General features: G+C 36.3%; 1 long non-coding RNA gene across 3 annotated transcripts in view; it reads left to right on the top strand.

Annotated features, from left to right (window-relative positions):
- Positions 1-3204: 3204 nt before the first annotated feature.
- The window catches only part of LOC138915359 (uncharacterized), a 426364-nt gene continuing 407405 nt past the window's right edge, over positions 3205-22163 (top strand). For all 3 annotated transcript variants that reach the window (XR_011421189.1, XR_011421190.1, XR_011421191.1), the window contains exon 1: positions 3205-3511. This is a non-coding gene — a long non-coding RNA (uncharacterized lncRNA). The remainder of the gene's footprint in view (positions 3512-22163) is intronic.

Genomic DNA, 22163 nt, shown 5'->3' on the forward strand with positions numbered 1-22163 from the left:
AGTCAGCATCTTATTTTTCCCCAATAATTGTTTTTTACATAGCTGAGATTAATAGGAAATAATGCCATTTAAATTATATTAGTTTTAAAACAGATAACGAGATTTGGGTCCAAAAAAGGATTTAAATACCATGTGATCCAGCTATTCCACTGCTGGGTATTTATCCAAAGACATTGAAAACACAAATGCATAAAGATACATGCATCCCTATGTACATCATAGCATTATTCACAATAGTCAAGACTTGGAAGCAACCTGGGTGCCCATCAAGGGACTAATGGATAAAGAAGATGTGGTATATATGCACAATGGAATACTATGCAGCCACAAGAAGTGATGAAATCCGGCCATTTGTGACAACATGGATGGACCTTGAGTATATCATGTTAAGTGAAATAAGTCAGGGAGAGAAAGTCAAATAACTTATGATCTCTATCTAGAATATAAAAACAATGACAAACAAACACATAGAGACAGAGATTGGATTGGTGGTTACGAGAGGGGAAGGGGGCGGGAGGAGGGCAAAAGGGGTGATTAGGCACATGTGTGCAGTGATGGACTGTAATTAGTCTTGGGGTGATGAACATGATGTAATCTACACAGAATTCAAAATATATTACATTGTACACCTGAAATTTATATAACGTTATAAACCAATGTTACTGCAATTAAAAAAAAAGGATTTAAAGTAACTCTAGCATTAATGATGAGCAAGGTTATTTTTCCATGTAACCTCTCCATGAAGTGAAGCACATCCAAACCAGGTTTCTTTTTCCCTTAGTCTCCTTCCCCAGGGGTCTCCCTAATTTTTCACTGGCTCTAGATTAAAGAAGCAGTTTGACTCTCTTTCACTTCCTAACAAACCTGGTGCCTGATAAATGTTCACGGAGAGCATTATGCTCTGGGGAACTTAGATCTGTACGTATTAATCACCAAGTGGATAGTTTATTTCCCTCTTTTTTTCTGCTTCCCACTGTCAGAATTTCAGCTGATATATGGACGTGAAGAAGAATGTAGCCAACTCAGTGTATGCAATTCGCCTAACACAAGCTTGAGTTTTTGTTCTCAGGTTGTCCTCCTTGTCTTTGTATTTTGAAGAGGTTTTAAATCTTTCTCTTTTCCTTTACTGTCACTGTCACCATCTTTTGCAGTTCCTTTGGCAGCTTCCTCACCATTCCGTTCAGGTTGTAAAAACTCCTCTTATTTTTTTTTATTAAGATTATGATAGTTAACAACCTTGTGAAATTACAATTGTACATTATTATTAGTCATGTTGTAGGTACACCACTTCACCCTTAGTGCCCTCCCCCCACCCCCCCTTTCCCCTGGTAATCACCGATCGGTTCTCTTTGTCTATATGTTAACTACCACCTGTGAGGGGTAAACTCTTCCTATTTTAACCGGCTTTTAACCCATCCTCTCCATTCTGCTTTTCACAGCATTCGAACCTGGCTTTGATCCCCTTTCTTCCTCTTTCTTCTCATTTCTCCACCTTTTTTTCTTTTGGTTTTCATTCCAAATGTTTCCTTACGGTGGCAGTGGATTACTCAGTAGGCAGTTCACCTCGGTCGGGCTACTGTTTGGAAAGCAGATTTCATCTTAAGCAGAGAAATAGGAACGCCTGAAGAAGGACACCCTTTGCAGAACCAAACGCGAGGCTAATGCTTCCAGACCCCCCTCCCTTTTGGAATAGTGGGCGACATCTATCTCTTCAGTCCTGACACTTATTATTCTGTCCTTAGGATATTTTGAAGACCCCTAAAAATTTGTTGATAAAATTCAAACTTCTGCATTTATTTTTCAAGTAATTTTCTTTGGGAAATCTATTCCTTGGGATGTTGGAATTTCTGTAAGATAGAAAATACAAAGAAAAGGAGGGGCCAAGCCAGGGATTATTATCACATCAAATGGGGTGAAAATATATTCCTTTGGAAGCGTGTCCTCATTCTCTTTAATTGAGCCCCTACTTGTTTCTCAGCTGTTCTCGGTTGTAGTCTGATAGCTTTCAACCTAACTGTTTTGTTTCTCCCTTATTCCCATTTATAGTGTCAACTTATATTTAGGGCAGTGAGAGTTAACTTGCTTACTGTGACATTGTAATCAATTAATCACCTTTCGCTTTCCTTTCTGCCTTCCTATTGGCTGGTTTGTAATTAAGCCATGGGGCAAAAGCCATTTCAAGACAGAGTCTGTCAGCTTGTTCAGCAGTTCATTTATTCGTTTGATAAGATAACCTTTTCAGAGCGACATCTAATCAAAAGCACCAAGTTTAACAAAGAGTAGGATTCTTCAGAAATTCATGTCTGGATTCTAGCTGGGTCAGATCATAATGATCACAGAACTGTTCTCTGAAAATTGGGAATAGAAATATCTGTAGCCTTCTGATGATTAGGCTCTGTGTCAAGATGTTGATAAAGACTATAGACTATGAGGCAGTTGACAGCTAAGTACCTAGAATACAGAAATGTAATTTTCCCTAACATTAAATTTTACTGTATAAACCTAAATTTACTTACATCTTAAACTCACAGATGTTTAAACTTTTTCTATTAAAGAACTATATTTTGTGAGGAAATTTTATCTTTTTCTGTATTTTATACTGTTCCTTATCTAGTGAAATATTATCCTGATTTCCTTCCCTTTATATAAGCAAAATGTCATGTCTGAGAAATACTTTATTTTCTTTGTATAGAAAAAGATGGTATAAATCTTTACTACAAGATTTAATTCAATTTTTTGTGGAGGAGGATTCTACTTATGCTAAGGGTACACCTCCAATATCAACTCATCATACAGATAGTTTTCACCAGGGTAAATCCACTCTAGAGTCCAGCAGAATAAACAACATCATGCATTTCCTTAAATCTAAGCTCCCTCTCTCTTACAGAAAGGATCATAGTCCCTTTGCTTTGCAATTATAGAAATTCTGCTTCTTTCGACACACTTATGATTTATTTGGAAAAACATATTTTATTGTTATTGGTCACTTTACATTCCCTTTCCCCCCATGGAAATTATGATACATTTTACTTATTTTTATTAGAGCCACCCTTATTTGCACCCTTTTTCCTACCTAACAAAGCATTAGCACACCAAAAAGGGAAGTCGTGGTGGCCATGGTGATGCCCTCTCCACATCCCCTTTCTAAAAAGTACTTGCTGCCCCTTTAAGAAAGTTTGTTGTCTCAGCTGTGAGAGATGCTTTGGCAGACAAGCTTCAGCTGGCAGCACCTTCAAGGATGGCTTCAGCTCCACAGAACTTCCTCACCGAAGGTCGTGTCCTTCAGAGGGTAGCCCACATCAAATGACGGTGGAGGAGGGTAGACATCTGTCAGACCATTTCAGCCCAACAAAGGACAACTGTAATGGGTTGTTTTAGCCCAAGCTTCCGCATGAAGTTGGAACTGCTCCTACTGCCAGATCCTTCTTCCTGCCTCCCCTTTCCATGAGCGCTGATGAGTCTTAGAGTCCATCTCAGCGTCCTTCCCGGAGAACCCGACTCGTGAGACATGGTAAGGTTTCTTACATTCCTTTCATATTCTCAAACCGTGAACTCTATTTTATTATTCAATATCATATATGTCAAATAGTATTAATTATGATTAAGATCATAATCATATAAAATGAGCATTTCTTTGTTTCGCCTATTAAATGCTCATAAGAGAAGATGCTTAGAATGGGATTAAAATGCTATGTTACATTTATTGAGTACTTGCCACATACTAGGCTTTGTTAAATGTATTCTATTGGTACCACTTATTTTATGTAATCCTCAAGCAGTTGAAGAAAGAGACATATAGCATTTAAAGTAACTTGGACAATGTTATATGTTTACTAGAAAGTACTAAAATCTAGATTTTGAATCCAGGTAATCTGATCTCAGAGTTCCCATTCCTAGCTTGCCTTTGAGATGATTGAATTCACATGAGCATAAGCATGTATCAGACTCACATGGAAGTCTTGTTAAAACACAGATTGCTGGGCCCCACTGGCAGAGATTTTTCAATCAGTAAATTTGGGGTGTGGCCAGACAATTAGCATTTCTCTCATTCTCAGGCAAGGTTGATGCTGTTGTTCCAAGAGCACATTTCCAGAAACACTGGTTTAAATAACATTGCAGACTCCCTCTCAGTTTGTCTGCATGTGATATAGCTGAATCTGTTATCTGTGGATTTAGACTAATTGTTTATATGGCCACTGGCAAAATGAGGTGAATAGATATACTGCCCTATTTCTTTAGCTGCTTATGATACTACAACAGATATCATTTGTATATGAACAATGGAGTTAAACCTGGGTTAACCTGGGTTAATGCCTTTTGATTTTTATCACTTAATCTAATTTTGTTATAACAATCTAAAGATCTGAAAATGCTAAGGGGTGGAGGGATCGCAGTGATGGTCTTTCTTTTTAATTTTTCTTTCTTTTTAAATTTTACACAATTCTTCGGTATTAAAAAGAGATTTTTAAACAAGCATATTAATTTTACAATTAAGAAAGAAAAAAGAACGTAAAGTAAAAGGAGGAGAAGTAGAAAGAAGACAACAAAAGAACAGCTAGGCCATTTTACCCTTGATTGAATATACAGTTCTGTTATAACATGATATATGCATTTTTAAAATTGCCTCACTAAGCAAAATTGCACAATAAAAACCACAGGGACTATGGAAATATGGGAACAACACTCAAAGATTTGCTCAGTAACACACTTCTAAAAAAGATAGAAACCTAATAAAAATGTAGCCCAGTTTTACGTATGTTTTAAATGGTTACGAAATGCATATATACTACAATAAATGTCAGTTTATCTTGAAAAAGACCTGACACTTGCTTCTAGAAAGTGTGTCAGCATCAGGCAGCTTGTGAAGTGTTGGAGGAAGCATTATCTGAAATTGGATGTAAAGTTGTAACACCCAACGTGGAAGGTGGATGGGTGCGGCTGGTCTTCCTCTCCACATTGGCACCAAACATCACAGTAACAAATCTATCTCATTCTTAATCCTGAGACACGTTTTGCTTCCTTTGAGATGCGGATGCTTTGAGAGATGCATTTTTCTTTTTTTTTTTTTTTTTATTTTTGAGAAGGACTAGCCCTGAGCTAACATCTGCCAATCCTCCTCTTGTTTTTGCTGAGGAAGACTGGCCCTGAGCTAACATCCATGCCCATCTTCCTCTATTTTATATGTGGGGTGCCTACCACAGCATGGCTTGCCAAGCGGTGCCATGTCTGCACCCGGGATCTGAACTGTGAACCCCGGGCTGCTGAAGAGGAAGCTGCGCACTTAACCGCTGCGCCACCGGCTGGCCCCCAGAGATGCATTTCTAATAGATGCCTCTTTGATCAAAATTGAAAAGTTGATCTAATGTATATCCTTCTACTTCAAATATGTTTTGTACCACGGCTGGAGATTTTTTTCCCCTCCGATTTCTCATATGCACTGGTGTCCCAACAGCTGAAGACTTCAGAAATGATGGCAAAGTTGGAAATCACTAAATCAGCCACTAAAGCACTAAAATGAGCCACTTCTACAAGGTTTGGCAATAAGGTCTTCACGCACAGATACACACGTGGAAATAGTGCTTTATTTTTGTTTGTGTGACAGGTTGTTTCTGAATCTTTGTTGTTTGTTCTTCAATCCATATGCTCGATAAGTCTTCCTATTTTTTAAAAATTTCTCAAGTCCCTGTTGTCATGACTTCACAGCACTTGAAGTCGTTCTTTCATTTTTGTGTCATTGTTTGTGCTTTTCTACCATGTAGATTTCTTCACAGCTAAAGAGATAGCAAATAGTTTCTTCCAAAAGGCTTTATTATTTCAATCTTCTCCTCAATACCTAAAGATTTTCTTTCTCATTCACCGGTTAGTGTTTTGGGAAAGAAGAATTATTCATGTTTGGAAAGTTGAATGATATCTATATACCTATCCTCTCACAAATGCAAGAAAATAGCAAAACACATCCTAGTTGAATAACACACAAAGTGAACCAAGACCAAGGTGGCTGGTGGATGTTTGTGGTCTGTGCTTGTGCGTGTTTTGTGTTTTTCGAGAAAGAAATTATGCATAAGCAAACATGAAACTTCCATTATATTCAAATTGTTCACTAATATATCAATTGCACGGAATGGAATTGCCTTTTTTTAAACAAGTGTTGTAGCAGAATGGCCTCTCTATGCTGATGACTGTATATGCTTATAAAATATAAAATCATAGAAATCGTGCCTGTGGAAGAATAAATGTGGAAGGCATGCCTTGGATTGGTTGTACAAGGTAGCATCTTATATTACAGAGACTTTTCTTTTAATGTATTTTTCATGCTGAAGTCTTCTGATTGCATGGAAGATAGGTTATTTTCCAGATAAATATTTCCAAGTTAAGACTAGGATTTTTCTGGTCTTTTCTGAACACTTTCCACCATTGGTTCTTAGCAAGCGTGAGCATCAATTGAAGGAGTTTTGCTGACATGATTTAACAGATATAACTATTAACACGATTCTTATGTCTAATTTCATATACAGTGTTTTCTTCTAAAATAATATGCTTTGTTCCACCTGCTTCCATGCTTTTATGGATTATTAGAGCTGACAGTTCCCTTAGAGACCAGAAGTTCATTACCCCCATGTAATGTTATTACCCCATATTATAGATGAGAAAAGTGAGGTTCAGAGAAGCAAAGTGCTCCCTCCCTTCACACACAGCAGGACCTGTAATGCAGACCTTTCTATTCATGTTGCTGTGGTTGTTTATATTAAATATAATTTTGTTCCTTATTGCAAACCTTACTCTGTAATCACCACATACACTCTCCAGGGTAAAATAAGCTTTCTGGAACCCTGAAGCAAGGAAAATCCTTTCTCAAACTCACCATCAATTTATCTGAGATGCCTTAACATAAAATCAATCTATTCTCAAGAACTTTTCCCTGACCCACCCATGCTTAGCAGACAAGGAAAGGTATTTCTGCACACTGGAGTGTAATGTGCAATATAGCTATTTCTGGATTTTTCAAAAGTCAACAGATCTAGAACAGGTGGGCATAACTGAAAACAGTTTCCTGTGGAGTTTTGCATTTCCGCCTTCTTTAGACCACATTTCCCAAAGAGATCTCCCCTGCCTGTCAAGTACACACATATCCAAGGGTTTTCCACCACTTCTGAAAGGCATGAACGGGCTCCTCTCTGGAGTGGAAGATTGAGACTTCAATGGGAGTTCTGCCTGTTTGCAGTGATGTGGCTAGTTAACCTCTCGAGGACTTTATTTGTAGACAAGTGACCCACTCATGGATTATTGTAAAGATTAAGGAAGATGATATATTAAAAGTGGCTGGCAACAGTAGGCTCTAAAATGTCATAGATAGTGTCATTCCCTCTACCGGAAATGTAGCATCACCCCTGCTGGTTAAGTGAGAGAGCTGCAGAGAACAACTGCGTGAGTTTGTGTCTAGATTGCCACTTACTAGATAAGCATCTTCTGTCAAGTTCTTTAAACCTGTTGAACATCACTTCTTTTGTCTATAAAATGAGAGACAATACTAGTACTTATCCTATTGGGTTGTTATAAGAATTAAATGAAATAGCATGATATACTTAAAACCGTATTTGTTATTATTTATACCCTCCACTCACCCAGTAGGAAAATTTCTTTAGTGACTTCATGTGTTTTTCTCAGTGGCACAGAGAACATAAGGAATCAGGCTTCGGGTGAGCTTCTATTATCAGAGACAAATTATAAAGAGAACAGAACACAAAGATCTACCGTTTTCAACTAGTTTCAATGCCGTTTCTTCTATTTTGTAGTTTAATCCTGATCTTCTGACAAAAAGTATGATTTTTTAGAGTACTATAAATAAAGCCTAGAGTTCTTCTATGCAAAATCTTGACTATGTAATTTATAAATGCATTACATGCCTCACTGACCAAACATACCTTATTCAAACAATCACATTCAAGCACCTGGAGAATTCTAGAAAAAAGGAAATTGGAGCATAAATGGATAGGGAAAGCTGCACAGTGAAACTGTGGGTGCGTAAAGCTACACCTTCCGATAGAGAGGCAGCTTTATGTCTGCAGTTAAAACTTAATCTCCCATTATAACTCAGCCCAAGGTCTAATGGGACAGAGGAGGGCCTGTGGAGTGAGGGCGAGACTTTTATTCATGCACACGCAAATAGCAGATGGGAAATACAGTGCAATTATACAGAGAATTCTAGGCACAATAAATAAATGCACTCGTTTGTTACATTTGCCTCATTGTGAAAGTAATATTTTAACATTCTGCTCTCAGCTTTTGCAATTGATTTCTTTTACTTGTCTTACATTTTTTAAACAAACAACTGAGTTAAAAAAAAATGTTTTTTCAGTTGTCAAGCAGTTAGTACTAATACCCACCTTATTTGAAAGAGTCAAAACAAGGTTAATGCAGGTGTATCGACATCTTAATGGCTCCTGATAAGGTAATAGCTCCTTAAGAAAAGAAAAGAGAAAGGGTTAGATAGTACAGAAAAATCTAATATAACAGGATAAAGTTATAGTAAATAAACACTTTTTTGTGTTTGGAATTCAGGCACGATAGTATAACAATAATTTTAAAATAAAGTTCTGATTAATAGTCATCAACAAATTAATGAGAAGTTAGATACAATATTTTTGATTAAACTATCTACAATAATATTAATACTAGTGTGTATTAAGGGCAATATAAATTAGAAAATGTGCTAAAAGTGATGCTGGACTTCCAGCCTCCAGAACTGTGGGAAATGTTTCTGTTGTTTGTCAGCTACGTGGTCTGTGGTATTTGTTAGAACAGCCTGAACAGACTAAGACAAACTCCAACCTAATGCATCTGAGTCTTTCTTTTGTAGTGACTTGTAGTTCGGTTGTGCCAGAGAATATTCCCCAAATCCATACCTATAGAGAAGCCAACTGATAAACTCATTTTAACATTATTTTCCTTTTCTTTTTATACAATATTTAAAACAACTGGATGTAAACTTCCATGCCCACCCATTTGCTGTTCCAGTCAGCCGTACTTGGTTGATGTACCTCTCAAGTGTCTATAAACAGACGCTTAAATACATGAACTAGTTAAGGCAAGGTTTATGAATTTGCACTAATTCCTCCTCAGTAATCAACCCAATCTAGTCATTAGTCAAAATAATCAGCTCAAGCCTAGTGATTACTCAAAATTTTCAAAATATTCTATGACTTGAGCTGTGAAATTCCCTTTTTGATCAAAAATCATGTACGCTTTCATTTTTCTCACTTCTAACTCCTAACAGGCTGTTTGCACTATATCTCCCTACTTTCTCAGTTTACAAACTATCTTCTGATTTCACTTGCCTTGCTGTTAATTCCAAAGCACGTGAATGCAATTTCAGTGATGTTCTGCGTGTATTGCATCAGGATTTGTACAGAGGACTTCGGCAGAATTCTGGGTTTTGAGTCTACTTCTAAAATATACTATATTTATAATCTTGGGCAGTTACATAATTTTTGAAACTCAATTCCTTCATCCTTGAAAATGGATTAATAACAGTAGTTACTGTATAAGTTTGGTGAAAGCAATGTAATGAGATAATCCAAGTAAAGCATATTGGCTGGCAAATGATCTGTGTTACTTAATATCAGTATACAGAATACCTTTACCAGGTTTAACTTTCACTAAAACTACTAGTTTGGGAACATTATCTTCTTTATGTTCTATTATTCCAAGGATGAATCTGTATCCTTATTAACCACACTTTCTTTAACATCTTGAGAGCTAGTCTGAACTGTCTTAAAGGAATTTATTGCATAGTCAAGAAATAACTTTTTCTCTGTCTTCTTCCTCAGAAAGAACTCCAGAATTTGACACATTTGACATTTTAATCTTTAAAATTCTTTTCCCCCCCAAAACCTGCTCATCCTTAGGTCTTCTTCCACTTCATCAATACATTCAGGTCTGTATCACTCTTTCTCCTACTCAAGGAAATGCCAGGGACCTAAATATGTTATTGTTTTACCAAAAGGGTTGGATTGTCAAGGCCGATTCACAGAAATCCGAGATCAGACCCAACACCAAACTATATCATTAATGTAAAAATCCAGATGCAGATTTTCCTGCTGTAGAAGTCCGCATCCAGCAGACACATCTTCCAAATTGCTTTAAGAATAACAGAAGAGTTCTGAACAGCCTGTAGGGAAATATTGTTCTCAAAGAATCTTGTTCAATTTTGAGCTCCCCAGTTTAATATTCTCAAAGAGGAAATGCCTGTATAACAAATTCCTTTTATTTAGCTGGGCAAGCCCCATGATTCCATAATTTTATTAAAAACAGGCAATCTAGGCAGGTTCAAATATGTACTAACAAAAAGCATTTTTTAGAAGGGTCCTCCGTTAAATTTCCATTAGCAATAGAGTTTAGCACATTTACAAAGATGTCTGATCAAGGCTATTCATTGCCTTCTCCTGTGTCCCTCTCAGTAAGGAAGGAGTGAGGCAGTTACATAAATTCATTCCATAGGCTTTCTTTTTCTCTTCAATTCAACTCTTGAATCTGATATTTCCCACAAAGTCTATCTCCATATCTCTAGTAAATTACTAGCTCAAACCTTCCTGCAAATGCCCTGCAGGCACATCAAACTCAAATATCTGCAAGAAAAAGCCATCATCTTCCTTTTATTTAAAATGTATTTTTCAATTTTTTCAATTTCTTTGAGCACACCAATGTACTCTCAGTCATTCAACCTTGACAGACATTCAAATCTTCAAGTATGTCGTGAACTGGCCTCATTTACTTTTTCTTTCTTTCTTTTTTCAGGTTTATTGAGGAAGAATCTGACAAACAAAATTGTAAGATATTTTAAGTGTAAAATGTAGTGATTTTATATACATACCTATTGTGAAGGGATTCCCTCCATTAAGTTAATTAACATATCCATCATCTCGTATGTTTACCTTTATTTTTTTTTGGTGAGAATATTCAAGTTCTACTCTCTTAGCAAATTTCCATGACACAATACAGTGTTATCGAGTATAGTCACTTTGTTATACATTAGACTCACAGATCTTAATCATCTTATAATTGAAAGTTTATAGCCTATTACCAGTTATTTCCTTCATCTCCCAGCCCCTGGCAACCGCTGTCCTACTCTCTGTTTCTATAAGTCTGACTTTTTTCTTTTCTATTATTTTAGATTCCACATATAAGTGATACCATGCAGTATTTGTCTTTCCCTGTCTGGCTTATTTCACTTAACAAATTGCCTTACAGTTCCATCCATGTATTTACAAATGACAGAATTTACTTCTTTTTTAAGGCTGGATAATATCCCTTTGTATTTGTATACCATGTGTTCTTGATTCACTCATCTTCTGATGGACACTTAGATTGTTTCCATAACTTGGCATTTGTGAATAATGGTTCAAGGAACATGGGAGCATAGATATCTCTTTGAAATAATGACTTAGTTTCCTTTGGATATATAGCCAGAATTAGGATTGCTGGATCATATGGTAGTTCTATTTTTAATTTCTTGAAGAACCTCCATTGTGTTTCCCATAGTGGCTGCACCATTTTACATTCCCAGCCTCACTGTAAAAGGGTTCCCTTTTCTCCACATCCTCACAGCATTTGTTATCTCTTGTCTTTTTGAAAACAGCCATCTTAACAGGTGATATCTCATTGTGATTTGGACTTAGAGTTTCCTAATGATTACTGATGTTGAGCACCTTTTCGTGTACCTGTTGGCCATTTGTATATCCTCTTTGGAAAAATGTCTATTCAGGTCCTTTGCCCATTTTTTAATTGGGTTATTTGTTTTTTGCTGTTAAGTTGTATGAGTTCCTTGTATATTTTAGATATTAACCCCATATCAGATACATGGTTTGCAAATATTTTCTCCTATTACATAGCTTGCTTTTTCATTTCATTGATGATTTCCTTTGATGAGCAGAAGCTTTTTAGTTTGAGGCAATCCCACTTATTTATTTTTGCTTTTGTTGCCTTTGCCTTTGGTGTCAAATCCAAGAAATCATTGCTAAGAACGATGACAAGGAGTTAACCTTTTATATTTTGTTCTGGGAATTTAAAGGTTTAAGGTCTTATATTCAAGTCTTTAATGTATTTTGAGTTGATGTTTATGTATGGTGAAAGAGAGGGGTCCAGTTTAATTTTTTGCTGTCCAATTTTCCCAACATCATTTACTAAAGAGACTATCCTTTCCCCGTGGTATATTCTTCGCTCTTTTGTTGAAAATTAATTGACCATATATGCATGGGTTTATTTCTGGGTTCTCTATTTAGTTTCATTGATCTGTGTGTCAGTTTTATGCCAATCCCATACTGTTTTGTTGCTATAGCTTTGTAATATAGTTTGAAATCAGGAAGCCTAATGCCTCCAGCTTTGTTCTTCTTTCTGAAGTTTTCTTTTCCTATTTGAGGTCTTTCATGGTTACATACAAATTTTGGGATTGTTTATTCTATTTCTGTGAAAAATGGCAATGGAATTTTGATATGGATTAAGTTGAACCTATAGATCATTTTGGGTGGTATGGTCATTTTAACAATATTAATTCTTCCAATCCATGAAACAGAATATCTTTCCATTTTTTGTGTGTCTTTAATTTCTTTCATCAATGTCTTGTAGTTTTCAGGGTATAGATCTTCCACCTCCTTGGCTAAATTTATTCCTAAGTATTTTATTCCTTTTTGTGTGTGTGTGTGAGGAAGATTGGCCCTGAGCTAACATCTGTGCCAATCTCCCTCTGTTTTATGTGGGATGCCCCCACAGTGTGGCTTGATGAGTGGTGCTAGTTCCACGTCCAGGATCCAAACCTGCGGACCCCAGGCCACCGAAGTGAAGTGCAGGAACTTTACTGCTATACTACTGGGCTGGCCCTGTATTTTATTCATTTCCATGCTATTGTAAATGAGATTGTGTTCTTAATTTCACTTTCTGCTAGTTTAATAACGTGTGTAGGAAAGTCAATAATAGTTGTGTGTAAAAACACAACTGATATTTGTTATATTGGTTTGTATCTTGCAACTTTACTGAATTCCTTTATTAGCTCTAACAGTCTTGTGGTGGAGTCTTGTTAGGTTTTTCTATTTATAATTTCATGTCATCTGCAAATGGAAATAATTTTACTTCTTTTCTGGTTTGGATGTGTTTTATTTCTTTTTCTTTCCTGATTTCTCTGGCTAGATTTTCCACTACTATGCTGAATATAAGTGATGACAGTGGGCATCCATGGCTTTTTCCTAATCTTAGAGGAAAAGCTTTCAACTTTCACCATTGACTATGAGGTTAGCTATGGGTTTGTCATATATGGCTTTTTTATGTTGAGGTACATTCCCTCTATACCCAGTTTGTTGAGAATTTTTATCATGAAAGCATGTTGAATTACAGACACTTTTTCTGCATCTATTGAGATGATCATATGGTTTTTACCCCTTATTTTTTTAACGTGGTGTGTTGCATTTTTGATTTGAGGATATTCAGTCATCCTTGCATCACTGGAATAAATCTCCCTAGATCGTAATCTAAGATCCTTTTAATGTCTGTTGATTAATGTGTTTTAATACGTGTAGTTTGACTGTATTTTGTTGAGAGTATTTACATCAATGTTTCTCAGGGATACAGGCCTATAATTTTCTTTTATTGTGGTGTCCTTGTCTGGCTTCATTAGTAGAATAATGCTGGCATTGTAAAATGAGTTTGGAAGTGTTCCCTTCTATTTTTTGAAAGAGTTTGAGAAGGATTTTTCTTAATTCTTCTTTAAATGTTTGGTAGAATTCACTAGTGAAGGAATCTGATCTTGGACTTTTCTTTGTTGGGAGGTTTTTGCTTACTGATTCAGTATCCTTACTAGCATTTGGTCTATTCAGATTTTCTATTTCTTCATGATTGAGTCTTGGTAGGTTGCATGTTTCTAGGAAATTATAAATTTCTTCCAGGTTTGTTGGCATATGGTTGTTCCTAGTTATCTCTTGTGATCGTTTGTGTTTGTGTGATATCAGTTGTAATGCCTCCTCTTTTCTCTATAATTTTATTTATTTGATTCCTCTCTGTTTTTTCTGACATGTGTACTAAAGGTTTGTCTATTTTGTTTATATTTTCAAAACACCAGCTCTTAGTTTCATTGATCTTTTCTATTGTCTTTTTAGTCTCTATTTCATTTATTTCCACTCTGATCTTTGCTATTCTCTTCCTTCTGCTAACTTTGGGCTTAGTCTTATCTTCTTTCCCTTGTTACTTGTGTTATAAAGTTAGGTGTTTTTTTTTTTTTTTAAAGATTTTATTTTTTCCTTTTTCTCCCCAAAGCCCCCCGTACATAGTTGTATATTCTTCGTTGTGGGTCCTTCTAGTTGTGGCATGTGGGACGCTGCCTCAGCGTGGTCTGATGAGCAGTGCCATGTCCACGCCCAGGATTCGAACCAACGAAACACTGGGCTGCCTGCAGCGGAGCGTGCTAACTTAACCACTCGGCCATGGGGACAGCCCCCTAAAGTTAGGTTTTTTATTTGAGTTCATTCCTTTTTCTTGAGCAGGCATTTATCACTAGAAACTTTCCTCTTAGAACTGCTTTTGCCTCATCCTAAAACTATTGGTATGTAGTATTTCTATTTTCATTTGTCTCAAGATTTCTTTTTTATTTTCTATGACTCAATTGCTCAGAAACATATTGATTAATCTCCATATATTTGTGAATTTTCTAGTTTTACTCTTGTAATTGACTTTTAGTTTCATATCCTTGTTGTCAGAAAAGATGGTTGATATAATTTCAATTTTCTTTTATTTATTAATATCTGTTTTGTGACCTAACATATGATCTATCCTGGAGATTGTTCCATGTGTGTTTAAGAAGATTGTGTATTCTACTCCTGTTGGATGGAATGTTTTGTAAGTATCTGTGAATTCCATCTGTTCTAATGTGTAGTTCAAGTCCAAATTTTCCTTATTGGATTTCTGTCTAGTGATTTATCTATTGTTGAAATTGGGCTGTTGAAGTCCCCAGCTATTATTGTGTTGCTGTCTATTTCTTCCTTCAAATCTCTCAAAATTCACTTTATATATTAAAGTACTACTATGTGGATTGCATAAATATTTACAATTATTATGTCTCCTGATGAATTGATCACTTTAGCATTATATAATGACCTTCTTTGTCTCTTGTTAAAATCTTTGGTTTAAAGTCTGTTTTGTCTATATAAGTATAGCTACCCTGTTTTCTTTTGGTTTCCATTTTCTTGGACTATCTTTTACCATCCCTTCATTTTCAGCCTATGTGTGTCCTTAAAGCTGAAGTTCATCTCTTGTAGGTAGTATATAATTGGGTCTTGGTTTTTTATCCAATCAGCCATTTGAAGTCTTCTAATTGGAGAACTTAGTCCATCTACATTGAAAGTAATTATTGATAGGTATGGACTTCATGTTGCTATTTTTTATTGGTTTCTGGTCATTTTGTAATTCCTTTGTTCCTTTCTTCTTCTCTTACTCTCTTGCATTCTAATTGGATGATTTCCTGTGGTGATATTCTTTGATTTCTTTCTCTTTGTTTTTTGTGTCTCTACTATAGGTTTTTGCTTTGTGCTTACCGTGAGGCTTACATAAAATATCTTATATTTAGAGCAGTCTATTTTAAGCGGATAACAACTTAAATTCAAACACCGACAAATTATTTAGTTTTTATAGTAATTATAGTTATTTTTAAGATTTTTGTCTCTTGATCTTCATACTAGAGTTATAAGTAATTTGCCCACCACCATTACAACATTGGAGTGTTCTGAACTTATATATTTAGCATTTCCAGTGCGATTTATACTTTCATATGTTTTCCAGTTACTAATTAGCATCCTTCTTTCATTTCCATTTTAAAAATTTCCTTTAACACTTCTTATAAGGCCAATCTAGTGGGGATGAATTCAATCCGTTTTTGTTTGTTTGGTGTACTCTTTAACTCACCATCAATTCTGAAGGACAACTTTGCCAGATAAAGTATTCTTGGTTGGAAAGTTTATTTTCTTTTGATACTTTACGTCAACCTACTACCTTCTCGCCAGTAAAGTTTCTGCCAAAAAATTTACAGAAGGTTCTACTGGGTATTCCTTTGTATGTAATGTATGTACAGAGATTTTCTTCTACCACTTAAGATTTTCTCTTTGACTTTAACTTTTAACAAATTAATTGTGAGGCGTCTTGGTGTGTGTCTCATTGGATTCTTCTTCTTTGATATCTATGGGCTTCCTGGATCTTGATGTCTGTTTCTTTCCCCAGCTTAGGGAAGTTTTCAACCATTATTTCTTTGAATAAGCTTTCTGCCCCTTTCTCTCTCTCTCTGCTTCTGAGACTATCTGAATGTGAATATTGGTCCACTTTATGGTGTCCTATAAGTCCCTTAAATTATCTTCAATCTTTTTCATTCTTTTTTCTTCTTGCTTCTCTGATAGGATGAGTTCCACTGCCTTGTCTTCTAGTCATTGATTTTTTTCTTCCACTTGATCTAGGCTGTTCTTGAACCCCCCTACTTAATTTTTGGGGTCATTTATTGTATTCTTTAGCTCTGTGACTTATGATGGGTACTTTTTAATATTTTCCATCTCTTTGCTGACATTCTCACCTTGTTCATGCATTTCTTTCCTGACCTCAATGAACATCTTTATAACCATTTTTTTAAACTATATTGGGTAAATCACTTTATCTTCATTTGTGTAATGTCTGTTTCTAGAGTTTTATCTTGTTCTCATTTGGAACATATTATTCTATTTCTTCATTTTTCCTGACTTTCTGTTTTGGTTTCTGCATGTTAGATAAAACAGCCACCTCTCGCAATATTGACAGAGTGGTATCATGTAGATAAATCTTGTTACTCAGCCCAGCCCAATCTTCTGCTTGTTTCTCAAAACTCTGTGATTGTACAAGCTGCTTCCTTGTTCCTAGTAACTCCCAGTAGTTGATGGTGTGCCAAGATCTGTCTGTGTCCCAAAGGAAAGGATTGAATTCTGCACCTAGATGTGGGCTGATTGGAAGCCAGACCCTCAGGCATCAGTTGGGAAAGTATGTAGTTAAGCCCCTTCCAGGGAGAAACTGGGAGATGGGCATTTTTTCCTGCTCCTCTGTGCTGGGCCTGGGTGTATTGCTCCAAGGGAGGCCTGCTGTGCCCATTAAGAACTTATTCTTTGTTTGCTACAGTCCTGTGGGAGTCATAAATGCAAGCTCTGTTTGCTATCAGAGCCATGTGATACTGTAGCATATCTGTTGGACAGCAGACACAAAAGCTGGAATACAAGACGTGTACAGTCTCCTTACAGGATGATATTAGAGACTTGGAGCAGACTAAAGAGAGAAAGTGGAGAGGTTTCTGGCAGCTTCCCTGGTTTTTGGGGAGAATGTAGCCATCCACTACCTGCATGCTAAATTAGAAGCCTGACCCTCAAGTAGCAGCTTTCAAAGTCTTAAGATTTGCCCCTTTCATGGAAAGACTGGGAGACAGGCAATTTTTCTTGCCTCTGTGTGCTGAGCTCTGGTGGGCAGAAGCAACAAGTGTTGAATTTCCAATTAATAACTGCTTTGTTTGCTAGAGTCTTGTGGTTCTTGTGGATGTAAGCCTCATTGTCTGTCAGAGATAGATGTTTTGGGGGTCTGTCCTTGGGGTGAAACTCTTAAAAGTTGAAGTGCTAAATGTGGAATCCAAATACTTTATTCCTCAGGGGTCACCATCTTGGATGACCCCCCCAGAAAACTATGTGGTTTTCGTGTTTTTAAAAATCCAATCTGCCAAGCTCTACCTTTTAATCAGAGACTTGATCAGGTGTACCTTCAAGTGATATTATATTGCTCCATAAATAATGTAAAAGCTTTCTGAACTGTAAGAGATCTCTGTTTTATATGTTATCTGCCAGCTTTCCACTTGCTGGAGAGTTATCCTTGCTCTCTATTCCCACTCTTTGTTTTTCCCTCCTTAAGCAATGTCTATCCGTTTTGCTGCTTTGCCACAAGTCTTCACAGGACAGCTACACAGTATTCAGTGCAAGCCAAGAATGCCTTGGGGAGACTTTCTCTTAGCCCTCTCATTTTACTTCAATTTTTGACATCCGCTTTCTTGTATTTCATGAGAACACAGTGTGCCATGGAGATGCTAGTTCTTCTGCCATATCTTTGGCCTCCAGTGATTCCTCTGTCTTAGACTGTAGAGAAGCCCTGAATGCTTCAAGGGAACTCTTCCTCAGATCTCAAGCCCTGTCTGCAGCAATAGGTGTACTAATTTTGGGCATGCAATGATATTTGGTGAGAAAAGTTGGGAAGATTGTAGCAGACAGATTCTGTGGCTTGAATCCTTCAGGATTTCAACCCATTACACAGATCAACACATGACTGTTAAATATCCACCTAGTTTCCCGTTGATGTTAGATTTATCTTTGTAATCCTCCTGTGCTAGAAGGGATGAAAGCTGCTGTGATAGTCTACTAGAAATGGCTTGTTAGTACTTAGAATTTAGTTCTTGTAGTTTTCTTTGTGCTTCTGTATTTTTTAATGTTAGAATTCTGTGGCTTACATGATTTATTCTCCTTGTTCAAGTTTCACTTAACACTATATTCACTTAACTATATTTCACTTAACACTATGTTTCACTTAACACTAGATTTTTAGGCTTCCTCCATGAATCTACAATTAAATCCAATTAATTGTTCATGTTTGCTGCATGAACCACGTTTGAATAACCCTTTTACCTAGTTTTGTCCCCATAAAATGACTCAAAATCTGTGCTACCATGCACAATGTTATGTTGACTCTCCATACACAGGTCTCCTTGTGGACTTTTGTCAGCTTCATAGGGATGCGTATTATTTCTTCTAATTACTTTCTAAAGAAGTTGTAGGAAGTAAAACCTGAGTTGACTTTTCTTGTACCTCCTCTAATATACTTTTTTTTTTGTTTTTGCTGGGAAAGATTCACCCTGAGCTAACAGCTGTTGCCAATCTTCCTCTTTTTGTTTCCCTCCCTAAAGCCACAGGGCATAGTTGTATATTTTGGTTGTAGGTCCTTCTAGTTCTTCTTTGTGAGACTCCACCACGGCACAGCTACTGCCAGATGAATGGTGTGGTTCCAAGCCCAGGAACCAAATCTGGGCCAACAAAGCAGAGCAAGCTGAATTTAACCACTAGGCCATCAGGGCTGGCTCTCTATTATACTTTTCAATGACTATATTGGGTATATCTTAGGGATCTCCTCTGGTTTTATTGATTTTGCCTGATCCTGAACTCCAAGCTCCTCATTTTGCCTCAGTCACTATGACAGCAGAACTTCTCTGGACAGGCCCACCTGAGAAAGTACCAAAACTTAAATGGGAAAGAGTGGAGAAAATAAGTTATGTTTCCCTTGAAGTGTTCCAAGGCAGGATGCTTTGTGGTATTTGTCCAGAGACTTATAAAATTGCACCTGTTGAGCCATCTGCTAAGTTTCCTTTGTGGCTCATTGTGAAGAAGTGGCCCCGGCTCCAACTCAGCACCTTGTGCTTTCCTCAAACCCTCATTGCTTTCCTTCTCCCTCACCCTCACTGTCCAGGATTTTATCTCCAAAATAAAGCTCTACTGTGTATTTTTTGCCCCTATTTCTAGGAAGCTGGAAGAACATAGTGGTTAATAGTGGAGTCAGATTATCTTGGCTATGCCACTTACTAATGGCATAGCTTTTGAAACTCATTTCTTTTGTGTAAACATCAGTTTATAATTCTATAACATGAAGATAATATTAATAAACACTTTATTGATTATATCGATGTAGTTGAGGAGCCCTAGATAGAAGATAACTAATGCAGGTTGACTGGCCAGCCTCCAAGTACTCCCTGCCTCCTCTTCACATCCTTCCTCTCAACCCTGTGAACTCCTAATCATAACAGACCGTGACAAGCCCTAGGAAAGACTAGTGCTTGAGGGGTGGTTGGGGAGAGTGGTTGAGCCCACACTGCAGCACTAGTGCTCTGACAGAGCCAGCTGTAAGAAGGGGAAAGGCATACTGCAGAGAACGAAAATGAAGCAGACATGCAGAAAAAAATGTAGCTACAAGAGATCATGTGATGGAAATGATATCTGACATGATTGTTGATGGCTTCTACTTTGTAATTTATGGTCCCAGTAAGAATCAGCCATTGCTGCTCTGGTTTTCCATGCATTAACCCAGTTTTCCTATTTTCCAGAAGCAAATCTGCAACAGCTTTCAATTGTTTTCAACCAGAGTTTTAATTGACATAATTCCCAAATTTTTCTAGTCTTAACATCTTTTCCTGTCACATATCTGTTTAATTTGTCTTGCGTTTACACTCTTGGGACAATGCTTTTGTAAAAGATTTTTCTTTTCATTTTAAGCACAGAGGCACAAACATACAGATATATAGTGATGGATTATTACTAAGGTCTGTAAAGGCAAGGACTATGTATATTTAGGTGGGATTGCCTTGCTATCTCTAAGCATAGAACCTGGAATTATTTGTGCTCAATAAAGTGTTGATTTGATTCAATTGAATGGCATTTACAATATGAATGTTTGAAGAACTCAGAGAGTTCATTCTCTATAGAAGCTGCTAAAAATGAATACATCTTGCAAATTCATCAGTAATAGAGATATGGAGGAAAATATATTTATAGGAACATAATATATCTAAAATTTTGATGATTTTGCCTGAAGTTTTGATATCATCTTTAAAATGTGAACAAATGTCACAAAGGTGTTATGATAATCTTTACATTAGCACTAAATAAAAACATTTCTCCCTTCCTTTCTTCAAATGATCAATAATCTGAAAGGTTAACATGTACTTCTTTGCATAGTAACAAAAGCCAAAAGCACTGGCAAAGCTTCAAAATCAATACACATATTGGAGAACTGCTGAAACTCAGAGTTACAAGAAATAAAATTGAAGAAACGACATAAAAACCAATTATTGCTATCAGGTTAAACAAGCTAACATGGAAGAAAACAAAATTTATTACGACTTGGTGGCTTAAAATAGATCATATATTTATTATGAGAACACATTTCGCTACAAATTTTATTTTTCTCTTTATCTTTGTCAGCGTGTATTTACTGTAATGCAGAGTTCATCAATCCTGTGATGGTCATGCTTGTCAATATCTAACTAATCCCTAAGCTCCTCTAAGCAAATGTTATTACTAGGATGTCTATGTATTACATTTTATATTTGGTAGTTAAAAAATAGATTTATAATATCACTGTGATTATTTTATATTCTATAATTAACTTCCCTGGCTATTAAACAACTATTAAGTTCTCTTCCTATACCTACACTAATGAATACTAATTACTACATATTTCCCAAGAACTAGCCTCTTTTGTTAACTTTTGGATATGTATTTCTATGTAACTCTGTTTGTGGGGGATGTGTGGTGTGTATACTAAGGAGAATGCTTTGGTTGTACACTTTTACCATTTTTACTGTTATATGGATATAGAAGTCTTAGCCAGTGAATTCAGTCTCATGATCCCATGTGATGTATGCTAAACTATTTCCAGACTCTAGTTCTCTAAACATCACCAACTCTTTTAAAATTATGTTATTCAAAAAATAACTGGCCATTTACGAATGGAGAAATAAAATCAACTATCAACATTTTATTTTCTTAAGTTATGAAATATTTGTAATTTTTTAAATTACGCTTACCCACTATAATGAGTTATAAACTTGCTGATTGATATGTGAATGAAAAATTCTGCAAAAAACAAGAAAGCTAGAAAGCAAAACCAAATTATGGAGCCTTTCACATAGCAAGAATTTGATACGTACAAGTTTTTAAAAATTGAGTGACTAAATTAGTGCATTAATGAATTAATAAATGCATTCATTCATTCATGCATGAATGAACAGATAGATGAATGAATAGACGGATGAACAAAAGAAACACTTGGTTAAAAACAGCAGAAGTTGAAGTCAAATTGGAGTTTCATTTCTTCTCTCCAGTTGAGAGATTTGACTTTGGAAAAGATAGACATGTATATAAAACTCGCTACATTGATATGATCAAAAGCATATTTTATCTCTTTGTGTTAAGCGCTAGATATGGATGGAATTCAACACACAAAAGGAAGAAAGGGCAATTTTTGTCAAAAGACTTGGTGGCCTGATCAAACAAGACTTCAAGTGAAATTGGAGGAACCTGTATAAAATTGGTTCC

This window comes from Equus caballus, chromosome 9, assembly GCF_041296265.1.
Source record: "Equus caballus isolate H_3958 breed thoroughbred chromosome 9, TB-T2T, whole genome shotgun sequence".
Taxonomy (NCBI): Eukaryota; Metazoa; Chordata; class Mammalia; order Perissodactyla; family Equidae; genus Equus; species Equus caballus.